Below are 12067 nucleotides of genomic sequence, written 5' to 3'. Positions count from 1 at the left end.
GGGAGTGGGAGAGGGAGAAGCAGGCCTCCCGCCGAGCAGGGAGCCCGATGCGGGGCTCGATCCCAGGACCCTGGGATCATGACCCGAGCTGAAGGCAGACGCTTAACGACTGAGCCACCCAGGCACCCCGAGAAATGTAACATTTTTGACCACATAAGGAGATCCTTTAAAGAGGAAAGAGAAAGGATATACATGCTGAAGGAGGCGCTGCATTGCCCAATCCCATGAAGCATACTGCCTTGAGTTCCCATCTAACATTAAGCCAAATATTCTGTAGCAGCAATGTGTATCAGTGTCCTGGGCTGGGACTCACAGTGACAACTTGCAGAGGAAGCTTGTTTTCTATGAACTAGTACTTACCTCCCCTGACTGACTTTATCTTCTTGAGAAATAGCGGTTTTGGATGAAGATGCTCAGCCATCCGACTTCAGCTATCATGCAACCAGACCATGATGTAATACAGGTAGCAGAGCTCACGCCTCCTGTTCTCCTGACCCATCGATCTGTAAGCACAGAGGAGGTGTGCGCGGGTAGGCACAAATGGTTTGCCTTCCTACTTACTTTCATGGGGAAACATGGGCTGGCATCAAGGACAACTGCAGGACTAACACAACATGGAACCTCTGTGGAATCTTGCCTTGTCCACCCTCTTCTCAACCATTCAGGGAAGTCAAAGACCCTGGGAGGTGTGAAAGTCTATAAATAGGACAAACTGGAGGAAAGCACCTCTCTCTCTCTCTCATTCTCTCCCTCTCTTCAGCTGATGTCTCAGAAATGTCCCAGGTGTGTGTTTGGTAGAGGGGGAGAAGTGGAACCAGCTTCGTGAGTGTGGGACCTGCACCGTTACTCAGGGCTCTTGGCTTCACCGTCTTGAAATTCTTACCAGTCTGTGAACAAGGGACCTCACTTCTTCATTTTGCACTGGGCCCTACAAATTGTGTAGCCTGTCCCAGAGGCGGGAGCTGGTAAGAACTAGCCTGTAGGGAAAAGCAAGCTCAGGCCCGACTCTCACCTGGGCCTTACGCTCGTGTTTGCTGACTGGCTTCTGGTCAAGTTCTTTCTCTTCCCAAGCACACTCAATGTCAGAACAGAGGGACCTTGGGCTCACTAACCAGGATCTAAGGGAAGAGCAGGAAACAGTTCTCAACTGTTACATTCCTTTGAAGGCTTATATTTTATCCTAAAAGAAGAAAAAATATAAATATTTGCATTCTGTTCCATAATATATCTGTTGGGTATGTTTTTAAAATAAGATAGGCCTTTTCCCCCAAAATAATCTTTAAGTAAGACTGACACTTGAAGAAGATACACCCTCTTTATCACTTGTGTATAAAGGCCTTCTGCCCCTCCCCGCCAAGTAACCTCCCATGCTGTAACAACGGGGGGCACACAGGTCAAGGAGAGACCCTGCCAAGTTCCAGTTCAGCAAATACCCCTCACAGGACTCCAGTTTCCTCTCTCTCCTCACATGGCCCTCCCCGTGGCCTTCACTGGCACATTATGTAACACATGGTGTCAGGCTCCTTTTTCTCTGCTCTTCTTCCTTTTCCTCTTCTTATAAAGTCACAGTTGCTTGCTAGAACCCAACCCTAAAAGTGCTTTCTATTTCCTCTCTCAGTCTAGAGGTGCCTCACAGCCAGGCCAGTTGGCTTCTGATTAGGCCTCCTGGCTCCCAGTAAGGCTCTGCAGTTCTGGGTTCTACCCACTTCCCAGGGTCCACCCCTTTTCCCTGCTCTGGACTCAAGACCCACCGGCAGTGGGGGCTGGCAGGGCCAGCACTGGGCATATATAACCAACTCTAACAATGATGGCAGTCACGGGCTCTCAGTTATCTCTCAGGTCTGCATGCGCGGTGCCCTCTTCTCAGAATGCTTAAGGACTTCTACTTGTCCTTGGGTCGCAGTCTAAATGCTACTTCCTCTGGGAATCCTTCCTTGACATACCCCCCCCCCCCCGCCTCCCACTCACCACCCAAACTAAGCCAGTCCTCCCTTACTATTCTTTCTTCCCCTTATAGGAATACTTACCACATTGTACTTACTACATTCTTGCTAACTTGCCTGCATCCCTCACTCGACCCCCAGCCTGATCAGAAAAGGGACTTGCTAGTCTTCTTCTCCATTATATTCCCCAAACCTGGTAACAAGAAAAGTGTAGGATGCTGTTGAAGCCTAGGCACTGTTAAGCGATTTTCATTTATAATCTCACAACAATTCTAGAAGGAAAGGATTAGTGTTCCCATTTAACAGATGGGAAAAGGGAGGCTCAGAGAGGTTGAATAAGTTGCCTAAGGTCACACAGCTGGAAGTGGTTCCATCAGGCTGTGAGACCTTGAAGTCTATATGCTTAACTCCCTATGTCAGTCGGAGTTCAGTCGGAGTAGAACCACCAGGAGTGATACAGAGTGAGGCATTTGTTTTAAGAATTAGACCTTGAAAGAGTCATCGCTGAAGCTCATTAAATGGTCTGTGTAAGGCTATTGCTTCTGCATCTGGTGCTGGGCCTGCAGGAAGGAAAGTAGGAGAAAGCAAGGACAGACTGGAGTCCGCGGACCCCAGGGCAACCCACGTTGGTTTCTCCCTGCCTCCAAGCCTCCCACGTCCAGGTGAGGATGACTTCCAGGAGCAGTAGGTACCTTTGTCTGGGGTAAACACACCGCACCTGGCCCTGGGGTCACAAAGGCTGAAGGAGGAGACCTGGCAGGATCTCAGGAGCTGAGGGCCCAGCTGCCGCGCCCTGCCACCCGCGTGAGTCAGCGGGGAAGCGACGATGTCTCTGAGCTGCTGCTGGTCTTCTGGTGCCCGGCCCTGCCCAGTGCAAACCTGCCTTCACTCCCTCTCTGCTCGCTTTACTGTTACAGATCACAAAATAAGATGTCCACTCTTGAAACTCAATACTTGCAACATGAATGTATCACATACCATTATGTAGTATATGAATGCCTTCAGGGATTACTTCCATGCCAAGTGCGTCCCATCATTCTTAAGTGGAGGAAGGGAGGGGTCTTTCCTGGGTCAGCTCTCTGATCTCATGTCTGGTTTTTCTGGGACTTCCCAAAAAACTGTACTTCGAGGGGCTGTCCTGGCTGCATGGCCTCTCCCAGAGCAGTTTCCCAGGCTTGCCCCTCTCCCTGAATTTCCATGTGCTCCCCAACCCGGAACCCATCGAAACCCTGTCTTTTCAGGGTTTTACATTCATTACATAGACACAGTTGATTAAATCATTGGCCATTGGTCATTGATTCAATCTCCAAGCCCTATCCCCCTCTGACCAACAGAGTGGGACTGAGAGTTCCAACTTTGTGTTTTTAAAAAATTTTATTTTATTTAAATTCAGTTAATGAACATATAGTGTATTATTAGTTTCAGAAGTGGAGTGCAGTGATTCATACCAGTTGTATATAATACCCAGTGCTCATTACTTCAGGTGCCCTGCTTAATGCCCATCACCCATTTACCCCGTCCCCCCCACTCCCCTCCCCTCCACAACCCTCAATTTGTTTCCTATAGTTGAGAGTTTATGGTTTTTCTCCTTCTCTGTTTTCATCTTATTTTAATTTTTCCTTCCCTTCCCCTATGATCCTGTTTTGTTCTTAAATTCCACATATGAGTGAAATCATATAATTGGCTTTCTCTGATTGACTTATTTTGCCTAGCATAATACCTTCTAGTTCATTGCAAATAGTAAGATTTTATTTCTTTGATGGCTGCATAATATTCCATTGTATATATATACCATATCTTTATCCATTCATCTGTTGATGGACATCTGGGCTCTTTCCATAGTTTGGCTATTGTGGACATTGCTGCTATAAACACTGGGGTGCATGTGCCCCTTGGGATCACTACATTTGTATCTTTTGGGTAAATACCTAGTAGTGCAATTGCTGGGTCATAGGGTAGCTCTATTTTCAACTTCTTGAGGAACCTCCATAATGTTTTCCAGACTGGCTACACCAGCTTGCATTCCCACCAACAGTGTAGGAGGGTTCCCCTTTCTCCCCATCCTCTCCAACATCTGTTAGTTTCCTGACTTGTTAATTTTAGCCATTCTGACTGGCGTGAGGTGGTATCTCATTGTGGTTTTGATTTGTATTTCCCTGATGCCGAGCGATGTTGAGCACTTTTTCATGTGTCTGTTGGCCATTTGGATGTCTGCTTTGCAAAAATGTCTGTTTGTGTCTTCTGCCCATTTCTTGATTGGATTATTTGTTCCTTGGGTGTTGAGTTTGATAAGTTCTTTATAGATTTTGGATAGTAGCCCTTTATCTGATAAGACATTTGCAAATATCTTCTCCCATTCTGTGGGCCGTCTGTTGGTTTTGTCAACTGTTCCCTTTGCTGTGCAAAAGCTTTTTATCTTGATGAAGTCCCAATAGTTCATTTTTGCTTTTGTTTCCCTTGCCTTTGGAGATGTGTCTAGCAAGAAGTTGCTGCAGCCGAGCTCACAGAGGTTGCTGCCTGGGTTCTCCTCAAGGATTTTGATGGATTCCTGTCTCACATTTAGGTCTTTTTTTTGTTTAAGATTTTATTTATTTATTTATTTATTTGCTTATTTATTCATTTATTTATTTATTTGAGAGAGAAAGCATGTGAAAGAGAGGGAGAGAGAGCATGGGCTGGGGGAAAGTTAGATGGAGAGGGAGAGGCAGACTCCCCCCTGAGCAGGGAGCCTGACACGGGGGGACTCGATCCCAGGACCCCAGGATCATGACCTGAGCTGAAGGCAGACGCTTAACCGACTGAGCCACCCAGGCGCCCCTCACATTTAGGTCTTTCATCCATTTTGAGTTTATTTTTCTGTATGGTATAAAAAAATTGGTCCAGTTTCATTCTTCTGCAAGAGGCTGTCCAATTTTCCCAACACCATTTGTTGAAGAGACTGTCTTTTTTCTGTTGGTGAAAGTTCCAACCTTCTAATCACATGTTTGGTGTTCCTGACAACTAGCCCCCTCCTTAGGTGTGGTCCCAAAAAATCACCTAATTAACATAACATGAGACAGCTTTAGAAAAACTCTCATCACTCAGGAATTTCCAAAGGTTTTAGGAACTCTGGGCCCCACGGAGGAGGGGGTGCTTATCAATAAAAGCACACAAAGAAGCAACAATGGCCAGGGGACATTTTGACTATAAATACCAAGAGTTTGTGAGGAGTGCCCAAGAATGTTTGGTTCGGGCAAGGCAACGCGTAGCTGACCTAAATAGCTCTCCGAAGACCTTGGGGCAATTAGCTCCTACCTGGTAAAGGCAACTCTTCTCCAACAGTTTCGAAGGCAGTCCGGTAGCCTGAGTACCAACTCATATAAAAGCACCCCTCAACTACATTTGGACTTTATTCCTTTCTTTTCCCATTGCCTGGAATTATGTGATCGATCTATCACTGGTTTGGGGTATGTTATTTCTTTATTAGTTTATTAAGAGACCTTATCCTGTACGCTCTGGGCTTGTGAGATTCCCACAGCAAACCTGTGTTAATTGCTGGCAAAGACAAACTCAGTCTCCAAGCATAATTCGCCTCCCAAAACAAAACAGCTTATCATTATCTCAATATTGTTTCTGATGTGTGTGAAGAAATGTAATAAAAATTACCTGAGCATGTAAAATGAAGCATACGATTGTCTCTGCTTGGACCCTCTACTTCTTCCTTCGGGCTTTAACTTAGACACACCTTATAGAAGCCTTCCCTGACCTCCACTCATACCCACCCCTACCCAATTAGCACCTTCTGTTAGTCTGTGTCACAAATCCTACAATTTCCTGTTTGTAGTACACATCAATATGATCATTGAGTGGTTGTTTGTCTGAGTCTTCCCCAATAGAATACGGGCTCTATTAAAGTGAAGACTGTTTCTCCTGCCGACCATGGCATTCGCAGTGCTTAGCATATTATTAAATGCTCAATAAATAATTACTGGTGATGAAGGATAGTTGGAAGGCAGGTGGGCAGGGACAAGAGGCCCTGCCCTAAGAGGAAACCACCCTTAAAAGGATTTTACACCACCCTGGAAGGAGCCCTCCAGCCTTTCCCATGAGATAGATAGATAGAAAGATAGATGACAAAAACCTGATTGGATGACAGGCGCAGGGAAGGTTAATCAGATTAAAACAGCCCGACAATGAGCCCATAAAAACCCCTAGACTTAGAAACTCTGGTGGTGGGGCCCCTGGGTGGCTCAGTCATTAAGCATCTTCCTTTGGCTCAGGTGTTGATCCCGGCATCCTGGGATCGAGCCCCGCATCGGGCTCTCTGCTCCTTGGGAGGCCTGCTTCTCCCTCTCCCACTCCCCCTGCTTGTGTTCCTGCTCTCGCTATCTCTCTCTCTCTGTCAAATAAATACATAAAATCTGTAAAAAAAAAAAAAGAAAGGAAACTCCGGTGGCAACCCTCTTGGGTCCCCTCCCTCTTCGGTGGCTTTGTACTATCACCTTACCATGGCTCAATAAACCTTGCTTTGCTGCCCACCACTCTGTCTGGTCTGCCTCTTCATTCTTCCAAGTGGCGTGACCAAGAGCCGTGGGCACCGACGAAGGAAAAAAATCCTGTAACACTGGCACCCTGCCGGAATGAATCAGTTAACCCTGAGAAGACAAGAGAATTTGCTTTGAGTGTTGTCTAAATGTATTTATAATTTGATTTTGTGGAGTCCATTGTTGAATGGACAAGATTTAGGCTGTTTTCAAAAGAATCAACTGAAAAGTAAATGATTAGATTGTGGTGTCTAAATGTGGTGTCTCTCCCGATTGGAAGGGGGCCCCCAAATGTGGGGGTGGGCGGTGAAAGGAATTACCTGAGGCAGGACAAAGGAGACAGAAGTGTACTGAATACACCACAAGGGAGGGGAGGGCAGGACAGGGACGGAGAGGCTGTCTGCAAGGAGGCCGTGGTTGAGGGCTGCTTTGAAAGAGGGAAGGTGAGGAGGTATGATGACATAGGGAATTCTCCCTTTTCTGGTGACTGCCTGGTTGTAAGTAACCCATTGGTTAGTTAGGGCCTATGGGTGTTTTAGTGTTTTTTTTTTTAAGATTTTATTTATTTATTTGACAGAGAGAGGGAGAGAGAGACAGCAAGAGCAGGAACACAAGCAGGGGGAGTGGGAGAGGGAGAAGGAGGCTTCCCACGGAGCAGGGAGCCCGATGTGGGGCTCGATCCCAGGACCCCAGGATCACGACGCGAGCCGAAGGCAGACGCTCAACGACTGAGCCACCCGGGCGCCCCTGGGCCTATGGGTGTTTTGAGGTGGATCGCCTTGATTCAGTCAGGGGCTCGGGGTCACTCTGGGCCCTTCTGCCTTGATCAGGTTTCCGCTGCTCAAGCCTGTTGTCTAACGGCAGCCTCCATATCTCGCCCTTTCGCCTAAGATCAAGTGTAGTATCTGTTCTTACCAGGTTAAAAGCCACCTATACATAGGTGAAACTTACAAGTTTCAACTATATTCAAGTAGTCTCTTTGTCATTCTAGTTTATGTACATCTTTTTTTCTTTCTTTCTCCCCACACCCACCCCTTTTCATGGCAGGTATGGAATATTAACAAGTCAAGGGGTTTGTTTCTCAAATATACGGGTTTTGTTTTTTTTAATGAGCCAAAAGATAGCTATTTCTCAACATTTCTCAACATTTAATACAAAGTAGAGAAGAAAATAGAATTCAGCGATTACACCATTTCCTAAAGAGACAAGGGTACATTTATCATCTGCTCTTACATCAGATGGTTTGATATCTACATAATCTAATGACCAGATTAAATGCTGCTAAATGTTACCATCTTGGCTTTGGAAATTTGCCTTATTAGGCCCAGGAAGCTTTCTTTCAAATCTATCATCTATATAAAGCATAGCAGGAAAAGTATTACTTTTGCGCTCAAAGACCATGCTTTGAAAGAAAAAGTCATTGTCCTAACAATTGCTCCCTGACAGTAAATTATCACAATGGATAAAGACCTATTCCACTGTTGGGAGTATGTTGGAAGATGCTAGCATGTAGAAATAAAAGAGAAACAGAAACATATATTAGACCTTGTATTCCTTTCTGTTCGTTCATTTTCACTAGGTAGTAATAATAATAACAATAGTTTTAGTTTGGGGCTTATGAAGCATTTCCAATATGCCACTGTTGGTTATAAGCTCTTAGCTTATAGTAACTCGTTTAATATATGCAACCCTTTAAGTTCTCTATCACCCTGTAAGATCGATACCATGATTAGCCCCATTTTATAGAGGTTAAGTGGCATGCTCAAAGCCACATAGTAAGTGACAGAGCGAGGGTTTAAACTTGCATAGTCTGCCTCCACAAACACGGTGTTTAGCAATTCACTGTGTTGCTTATTATGTATAATATGTTGATGTTCTATCCTTTCTAGAGTAACATATATAAATCAGCAAGCATGTACTGAGCACTGACCTAGATGCAATGGGGGAAACAAAAAATTATAACATGATGCTTCACTCACTTGAGAGGTATCTTTCTGGACCAAATTAAATTTCACACTTGTTTAGATTTTTCCTGACAGTGGTTCTCAAGTGGTGTGTTAGGACCTACTGGAGTGCTGGATCAAACTTTGATCTGATTAAACTGTAATTCCACTTCACTGTCAGTAGATAGAAAAAATGTTGAGCGAAGAAGGTCATGCTGTGCAGTGTAGAATGTGGTCCACACCACTAAGGATAAGATGTAAAAGGCAGAAAGTAATGTCAAGCCAGCTCCCAAGAAAGATCACAGGTGTCTGAGAACATATGATGTTCTCTATTGGAGAATTTGGGCTCCTGTAGAATGTAACCTACATGAGGGCAAGGATTTGGCCTGTCTTGTTCACAATTGTAATCCCTAGGCAATATCCCAGTGCCTGGCACAGAGTAAGCAATAAATATTTGATAAAGGAATGAGTGAGTGAATGAATGAAAATAAGAGAGTGGGGCAGAGCTGCAAATAGGTCTACTCCCACAATGACATAGTGTTGAAGACGGACCATGGAAAGAATGATAATGGTAGATGCCTTTATAGTCATGCTATGTTTTGTCATACTCTTCTAGGAACTATGCTGTGCTTTTTGATGACTTAAATAGCATTTTTCAGTCCTTTTATTTATTTATTTGAGAGAGAGAGAGAGAGAGACAGCATGAGCAGGGGGAGGGGCAGAGGGAGAAGCAGGCTCCTCACTGAGCAGGGAGCCTGATTTGGGACTTGATCCCAGAACCCTGGGATCATGACCTGAGCCAAAGGCAGACACTTAACCGACTGAGCCACCCAGGTGTCCCAGTCCTTTTACTTTTTCTGTGTACCATCAAGAATTCTAGGATTCAGGGGTACCTGGGTGGTTTGGTATGTTAGGTGTCCCATTCTTGGTTTCAGCTTAGGTCATGATCTCAGGCTCATGAGATCAAGCCCCGCCGAGTCAGGCTCTGCACTCAGTGGGGAATTTGCTTGAGATTCTTTCCCCTTCCCTCTCCCTCTCTCACTCTGCCCCTCCCTCTGCTCGTGCTCTCTCTTTCTCTCTCAAATAAATAAATAAAATCTTTAAAAAAAAGAAAGAATTCTAGGATTCAAAACTTTATCATAAATTCTTTATGAATCTCCCAAAGGAATGCTAACATATTTATAGTCGCACATCCAAGATAAAAGAACTACTTTGCTTGGATTTTGATAGATAGCTTCCATAGCAAATAGAAAACACAATCACCATTCCTAGAGAAATGCTTGTTAAAAAGATGTACAGTTCTAAAAAAAAAAAAAGGAACAAAACAAAAATAGGTATAGCACAGACTACAGAGTTCTTGTTTTAAATAGAATGCTTGAGTTAACCTGTGTTTTTTTTTTTTTTTTTAAAGATTTTATTTATTTATTTGACAGAGAGAGACACAGTGAGAGAGGGAACACAAGCAGGGGGAGTGGGAGAGGGAGAAGCAGGCCTCCCGCGGAGCAGAGAGCCCGATATGGGACTCGATCCCAGGACCCCGGGACCATGACCTGAGCCGAAGGCAGTTGCTCAACAACTGAGCCACCCAGGCGCCCTAACCTGTGTTCTTTAAATTTCTGGGTCCCACTGTTTAGATATCACTCCTTGGTAGTTAAGGGGAAGGATCAAATCTTGGACCTTTGCTAAATATTATAATCTTTCTATTCTGCAACACTGTAAAGTCACTTTCTTCTTTTGTTTTTATCAAATAATAATAAATCCAGTTTTGGTGGAGGGATAGATCTGATTTGGGGGCGCTAGTTTCCAAGAGGTAGGTATGGTGCGGAGAGAGAGGTACCAGAAGAGTCAGACTTAACATAAATACCACCTCCTCTTAGATATATAGGAAGCGGCAGCAGTGGAAAGAATCAGTGAGTGGCATTAGTACAAGACATCATTTTACATGTGAAATTTCAAGAAAATGTGTCTTTTTTAAGGCAATTTTTTAAATTTAAATGCAATTAATTCAATACATACAATGTATTATTTGTTTCAGGGGTACAGTTCTGTGATTCATCAGTCATATAACACCCAGGGTTCATTACAACACATACCCTCCCTATGTCCATCACCTAGTTACCCCATCCCTCCACCCTTCTCCCCTCCAGCAACCTTTAAGGCAATTTTTTTTTTTAAAGATTTTATTTATTTATTTGACAGAGACACAGCAAGAGCAGGAACATGATCCCGGGTCCTGGAATCAAGTCCTGCATCGGGCTCCTGGCTCAGTGGGGAGCCTGCTTCTCCCTCTGCCTGCCGCTCCCCCTGCTTGTGCTCTCTCTCTCTCTCTCTGAAAAATAAATAAAATCTAAAAAAAAAAAAAAAAGAATTTGTTTGGTTTTGTAAGAAATCATCAAACTGTCTTCCAAAGTGGCTGTGGCATTTTGCATTCCCACCAGCAATGTATTAGGGTTCCTGTTGTTCCATATCCTCACCAGCATTTGGTGTTTCAGAGTTTCAGATTTTGGCTATTCTGATAGGTGCATAGTGGTATCTTATTGTTATTTTAATTTTCATTAAAGCATATGATGGGGGGAGCATTGTTTCATACACTTATTTGCCATCTGTATATCTTCTTTGGAGAAGGGTCTGTTAAGGTCTTTGGCCCATTTTCCAATCAAGTTATTTTCTTATTGTTGAGTCTTAGGAGCTCTTTGTATATTTTGGATAACTGTCCTTTATCAGATGTGCATTTGCAAATAATTTCTTTCAACCTGTGGCTTGTCTTCTACTTCTCTTGATACTGTCTTTTTGCCCAACAGAAGTTTTTCATTTTAATGAAGTCCACTTTATCAATTATTTTTTTTTCATGATTCGTGTCTTTGGTGTTGTATCTCAAAAGATATCACCACACCCAAGATCATCTAGGCTTTCTTCTATGTTATCTTCTAGGAGTTTCATAGCTTTGTAAGTGTTACACTAGGTTTATGACCCATTTTGAATGAATTTTTGTGAAGGGTGTAAGGTCTGCATGTAGATCCATGTTTTTTTTTTACCTGTGGATGTCCAGTTGTTCCAGTACCATTTATTAAAAAGACTATTTTGCTCCACTGTATTGCTTTTGCTCCTTTGTCAAAGATCAGTTGGCTGTATTTATGGAGGTCTATTTTTGGACTCTCTATTCTGTTCCATTGACCTATTTATCTCTTCTTTTACTGGTACCACACTGCTTTGATTACTGTAGCTTTAGAGTAAGTCTTGAAGTTGGATAGCATCAGTCCTCCAGCTTTGTTCTTCTCTTTCAACGTTGTGTTAGCTATTCTGGGGCTTTTGCCTTTCCATATAAACTTTAAAATCAGGTTGTTAATACCAACAAAATAACTTGCTGGGATTTTGATTGGGATTGCATTGAATCTATAGGGCAAGTTGGGAAGAACTGACATCTTGATAATATTGAGTCTTCCTATCCACAAACATGAGATATCTCTCTATTTGTTTATTTCTTTGATATCATTTATCAGAGTTTTCTGGTATTCCTCATATAGATCTGGTACATATTTTGTTGGTTTTATACCTAAGTATTTCATTTTGGGGGGTGCTAATGTAAATGGTATCATGTTTTTAATTTCAAATTCCACTTATTCATTGTTAGTATACAGGAAAGCAACTGACTTTTGTA

General features: G+C 43.5%; 1 long non-coding RNA gene across 1 annotated transcript; it reads right to left on the bottom strand.

The window, feature by feature from the left end:
- Positions 1-200: 200 nt before the first annotated feature.
- On the bottom strand, positions 201-2124 carry LOC118547142 (uncharacterized). The gene is made up of 3 exons (XR_004922956.2): positions 2028-2124; positions 1013-1118; positions 201-503 (listed from the first exon to the last, which is right to left on the bottom strand). It is a non-coding gene; the product is annotated as an uncharacterized LOC118547142 (long non-coding RNA).
- Positions 2125-12067: the final 9943 nt, after the last annotated feature.

The sequence above is a fragment of the Halichoerus grypus genome, chromosome 6 (assembly GCF_964656455.1).
Source record: "Halichoerus grypus chromosome 6, mHalGry1.hap1.1, whole genome shotgun sequence".
NCBI lineage: Eukaryota > Metazoa > Chordata > Mammalia > Carnivora > Phocidae > Halichoerus > Halichoerus grypus.
This window is presented reverse-complemented; position numbering and strand designations above follow the sequence as displayed.